The 5,785-nt window shown below is 38.9% G+C and overlaps 1 long non-coding RNA gene across 1 annotated transcript; it reads left to right on the top strand.

The window, feature by feature from the left end:
• Positions 1 to 1,062: 1,062 nt before the first annotated feature.
• LOC123976532 lies at positions 1,063 to 5,733 on the top strand. The gene is made up of 3 exons (XR_006826386.1): positions 1,063 to 1,122; positions 3,103 to 3,186; positions 4,177 to 5,733. It is a non-coding gene; the product is annotated as an uncharacterized LOC123976532 (long non-coding RNA).
• Positions 5,734 to 5,785: the final 52 nt, after the last annotated feature.

Below are 5,785 nucleotides of genomic sequence, written 5' to 3' on the forward strand. Positions count from 1 at the left end.
GTGCCTAATTTTTAGAAAAAATTTAATAAAAAGTGTAGCTTGAAGTGATGAAGTGTAGTCTTAACCAATTTTATAATAAACACACAAATGAACAGCTGTAATGCCTCCTTCTCTTTCATTTCCTCTTACAGAGCTACCACTTTCCTACTTTCTGTTGTTCAGTGAGAAACGTGAGCTCCAGCTAGCATATTGGAGATCTATGAGATATTGTGGTTTTGAACTGCCCGTGGGAGGAATGTACATGTAAAAATCTGTACATTCTTGATTAAAAGTCATGTGAAATCTCTTTCATCTTTCGTCTCCTCAATTCGGGTGTGTTTCCAAAACGTCTCTGGTGAATCTCGCGGACTCGACTCGCAAGCATCGGTATGCACAGATTTGATTGGCTGAGCAGCGTCACATGAGAAGATTGGAGCTCATGCGATTGGTCTGTGAGTTTCCTGGTCCTCTAAACCAGTACAGTAAATGCTAGAAAAGCTGCGCGGGTTAAAATAGAAACGCTCCGTCACGAGGTAGTAAGTCTCAATAATAAATGTGCTGTAGGTCGGCGGTCTGGAGAAGACGGCGGCTGGGTCCGGATCCGGATCGCGGTCCGCCTATTAGTGACCTCTGCACTATAATGATCTTGTATTGATTGCACTTTTTGTTAACTCTTACTTCCTTCCCTAGGTATCTACCCCATTGATGTGATATGTACTGTGAGCTCTTACTAGTATGTATTGTCAGTTGTAGATCTGTAGTTGATGCTCTGATGTATGTTGTTCCTCAAATGTAAGTCGCTTTGGATAAAAGCCAAATGAGTAAATGTAAATGTAATAGTCAACACCTCCTGTCTTCTGCTGTGGCTCAACGAGGTCCCCCTAAACATCACTTTATCTTCTAACATGAGACCTGAGGTGTGCTTATGAAGGCAAATCCTGATTTAAAATGTTTTGTTGTTTTTTTTTAAGTCAAACAATGAACCTGAAAGAGTAGGTTCACTGTCTATTTCATGTCTATTGTAATTATAAAGATTACGCTCGACTGTGAACTATTATCTAACCATTGTCTCTCCTCTTATACAGCAGTCCCTTGATGACCACACGGACAGATACAGTGATGGCACGGACGCAAGCTTGGATGGTGCGTTGGACATCAAAAGCCCTGTATACCAATTTAATTGCTGAGTAATCAAACATGTTCACGGGGACCTCTCTGAACCAAGGGTAGAAAACATGAGTAGTATTTGTGCTACAGGGTTGCCGCCGGGTATTAAAAATCTTTCAAAAATCTTAAATTTCGACATCAAAATTTAAGGCCTTAGAAAGACGTTGTTTGTGTTCTAGGTCTTAAATAATTATAAACAGGTCTTAATTTTCCAACGTCCATGTAGCGCTACCTCTAGTGCTAACTGAAATGCTCCCGCAGCACTCAAGAATGTTTTTACCTCCTGTGGTGTTGTAGTTCTTTCTTTCGCTAGTCCAAATATAATTCGCTGTATTATGTATTATTATCAGCTTTAATGATTTTCAGTAAAGCTACGGTAACACTGAACGCATGAGGGGATGAGAGACTGCTGAATCATTAATAGCTGCAAGCATGTAGGCCTGGGGCTGACTGTGAAAAGTATCTGGTATGTTTTTCTTATAATAATAATAATTATTGTTAGCCTATTATTATCAACAGCTACGGCTGACCTTTCTTTTCTCCGTGAGAGGAAAGAATTTAGAAAGTTGCATGACGCTGCGGAGAGCCCCCGGCTGCAGTAGTGCATGGATCATGCGTAGGCTAATATTCATCCAGCCAGAGGGAGCCGTTCATCGTACTAGCGACACACACAACCCATACTGGAGAGGGATTGGGGCGGTGGAGCGTACATGGCCAGGGACACGATATCGCGGAGCGACTGGCCCGCTGCGGACGGTCAGTGATCGTTCCCTCTGGCTGGATGAAGTCTGACGCTCCGCATCCTTGATGACAGAGATATAGAGATTATTGTCAATATAGTATGCTGTCAATATTTTAGAGATCCCCCTAAAATATTACAAATCATGCTTTTAGGGGAGCTGATGTCTTATTAAGAGGAGCTAAGCTCCCCCTGGCTCCCGTGTAGTTCGCACCCTATTCATAGTTAAATTAAATTATAAAGAAAGGACAGTGTTGACCACAGAGGAGCTGAGGTTAGTAACATTAAAGCATATTAGGGATGCAAACTAGTCCTTTTAAGGTAATGAGGAGATTATTCTTATGGATTTTGATGTACAAATGAAATGCTTGTAATTATACAGAAGGGAGATGGTTCTCATGTTGCCTGTTTTTTAGGTTAATTTCGACAAATGTATAAAGTAGCAAATTAAGACACAAAAGGCAAATATGAACAGTCTGTAATATTTCTGAGGTCATATTAACAGGTTTTCCTGCCATTAAGGTGGTGAGGCTTAAAACTGCTCGGTGCTGTGCCATAAATTTAAAATCATTGTGGAGAGCATCAATTCTTCCAGATCTAATGGTTATAATTCAAACCCAGTAGCAAGTTCAGCTTTGGGGTGGAGTTAATTCAAAATCTGCTCTAGATTTTCCTACTTATTCACTGATGTGGTAATAACAGTGTTCCAAAATTATGTGGAATTGCATATTTCTTTATTGGAACACACCTGCCTCGAATTCTCTTCTTCCTGCACTCACTCACAGAACTCGTCATTTTTCTGGATATTTCCACTGGTGATCCTTTTTCACGGCAGCATTTGCACAAGCTGGCTTTTTCACTGCAAGCTTGTTAATTACGTAGCTTATCAATGTCATCGTCCATCCCGGTGTTTCATTGTTGACATCATCCAATGCCATTCTTGTAGACATCACCCAACCCTAATTTGAATACATTTATTACTCTGCAAGGAATTTTGTGACTGCATTTCCTTTGTACATTTATTTTTTTTATGTCGAGATATAGGTCTTAAATTTCACTGTAAGTGGTTTTAAAAAGGTCTTTAAAAGTCTTATATTTGACTAGGTGAAACCTGCAGAAACCATGGTGCTAAGAAGGATATAAACTGTTAACACAACAACTTTAATTTAGCATTTCTGTTAACTAATAATAGCTATTAGTTTCTCTCTTCTCTGTAGCACCCCCTCGACGGCCATACAGATGATGATGATGGTGGTGATGATGAAGATGATAATGGGCCAACTTCTGATTCTGAACACATGGTAGGGTAATTTTTGATGTTCATCCGTCTGATTACTTCGATGATTAGTTCGAACACTATTCCTGTAAAATATATGGACAAAAGCTGTTGTGGTTCACACTATTCCACACAGACTATCCACACAGTTGGATTGTCTTTGTAGTAGCAATTTAAATAGAGCAATCAAACATTTTGTCATTGTACCATAGTTAACTGGGAATGGGATTCTCAGTGCCAATTTTAATTGGGAATAAATGCCTTTTTTCTGATAATGCATACATAAACTGCCATGCTATGTTAAAGAAAACATGTTGATAAAACATATTTTGGCCAAGAGTTGGTTATTAATGTAATTAAATGTTAATTAAACACTTGAGGTCATGCTCCATTCATTTTGCAATTTCTTATAAATAATAATATTTTACGGCAATTACCTGACACTTCACAGCTGGAATACAGAGCCTGGATTCTTCTGCCAATATAAAGAAGATTAATTTATGATATCACAACATTTCAAATAGCCAGAGATGTTTTAAGAGAAGACACGCCACTACTCAATACATCTCTATAGGGTTCCACTAACGTAAGGGTGTACTACCACGCATGTGTCACTACTACCAAGCATGTGTGGAAAAAGTATAACCTGTGGGGAAAAACACTTTTTAAACCTTACTTTGGGGCAAAGACTTTTTCAGCATTTTCTTATCAGATTTTACTTCTATACATACAGTTTTTATGTCCCCATGACCGGTGAAAGTGCAGTTCTAGCTTTCTACCCATTTATTTAGAGAAAGGCCTGATCTTGTTAGTCCGAAATAACTGCACGGAAGCGTTATCAAGATGGCTGCCGAGCGGGACTTGCCTATAAGGACTTTGATATAGCCTCTGACAGAGAGTGGGGATGGTGCTGCGCCTGCCTCTGCTGCCACAAGGCCAAATGGTTCAATCACATCTTCCACTTTTCAACCACACATAAGTTTTAACTAATATAGATTCTGTTATTTTTTTACAGGTTAATGATGACATGATGAGGTCCCCACTATACAGAGGAGCATCTGTTACTCTTGGGCAAACCATTCTACTTCTGATGGCCTTTGCTGGAACCGTGGGATTGACACAAGATGGTCTGCAAAAACTTCTTCAAATTTTAATTCTTGTTCTACCACCAGATTGCCACTTGCCAGCCACAAAATATCTCTTCAAAAAACTATTCAAAACTGGGAAATATGTTTTTCATAGATATTGCCCCAACTGCTTTTGTCTTTTGGATAATAATAAATGTAAGGCAGGTCTTAGGCAGGTGTTTGACAAAAATGAACTAATAAAAAATGGAAACTTTTTTTTTACCTTGCCTCTTATTGGCTAAAACTCTTATAGTTATTGGCTTAACTAAAACATGTCCTAGAGACTTTAAATCTTGGAGAGTCGTTGAACTACAGAAAGACTAGGCCAACAAACCCGGACGCAATTTCAGACATTATGGATGGCAAACTGTATGAACAGATGTGCAAATACTCCAATTTAAAGAAAGATTACTCTTTTAGCTTCACTTTAACTCTGATGGTGTACCTATCTTCAAATCCTCCTCTTTTTCTATTTGGCCCTTGCTATGTTACATAAATGAGCTCCCACCTAATATAAGGAAAAAGAACATGTTTTTAGCAGGACTTTGGTTTGGTGTAAAAAACAAACAAACATCCATTTCCATGTTTTTTAAAAAATTTATCAGTGAAATGAAAACTCTTGGTTCAGCTGGTTTTGAGTGGTGTTTAAAGGGTAAGATTGTTAAATCTTATGTATATGCTATAATTTGTTCATGTGATAGTGTAGCACGGGCTGCATTACAAAATGTCAAGCAATTCAATGGCAAATTTGGCTGCAACTGGTGTCTACATCCAGGGGATAGAGAAAGGTAAGAGATATGCTCAAGTATACCCTTATCAGGAAGAAGTAGCAGAACACTGCCACACAGATATGATTGAATGGGGACAAAATGGAGTGGTTGGTCAAAACTTTGAGGTGAAGGGGCCCACACCTTTGATGTCACTGCCTTTTTTTGATGTTGTCACTGGATTTATTATTGATTTAGGGGTGATGAGACAACTGTCTACCTTGTGGTTTGATAGTTCTTACCATAGAGAGCTTTGGTATATAGGAACCAGAATCAATGAGATAGATCCTCCATCCAACATCAGAAGATTGCCTAGATCTATCTTAACCAGAGCCTACTGGAAAGCCTCAGAATGGCGTGCTTTTCTCTTATTTTATGCTCCAATTTTTTGAAATCCATTCTTCCAGGTAGATTTCTTAGGCACTTCCTCCTTTTGTGCCAAGCAGTGTATGTCTTGTAAACAACATCAATTACACAGCTGGAGCTTTTCTTTGCATCTCAACACCTGAATGAGTTTGTGTGTGATTTTGAGACCTTGTATGGTAGATCCCACATGACATACAATGTTCATATTCTACTTCATCTTTGTGACAGTGTCAGAAACTGGGGGCCCTTATGGTGTTACAGCGCAAACAGTTTCGAAGGGTGTAATGGCTTTCTGTTGAAACTATACAATGGCACTCAATCTGTACCCTTACAGATAGTAACATCTTTTCTCTTACTAAAACAA

This window comes from Micropterus dolomieu, linkage group LG01, assembly GCF_021292245.1.
Source record: "Micropterus dolomieu isolate WLL.071019.BEF.003 ecotype Adirondacks linkage group LG01, ASM2129224v1, whole genome shotgun sequence".
NCBI classification, from domain to species: domain Eukaryota; kingdom Metazoa; phylum Chordata; class Actinopteri; order Centrarchiformes; family Centrarchidae; genus Micropterus; species Micropterus dolomieu.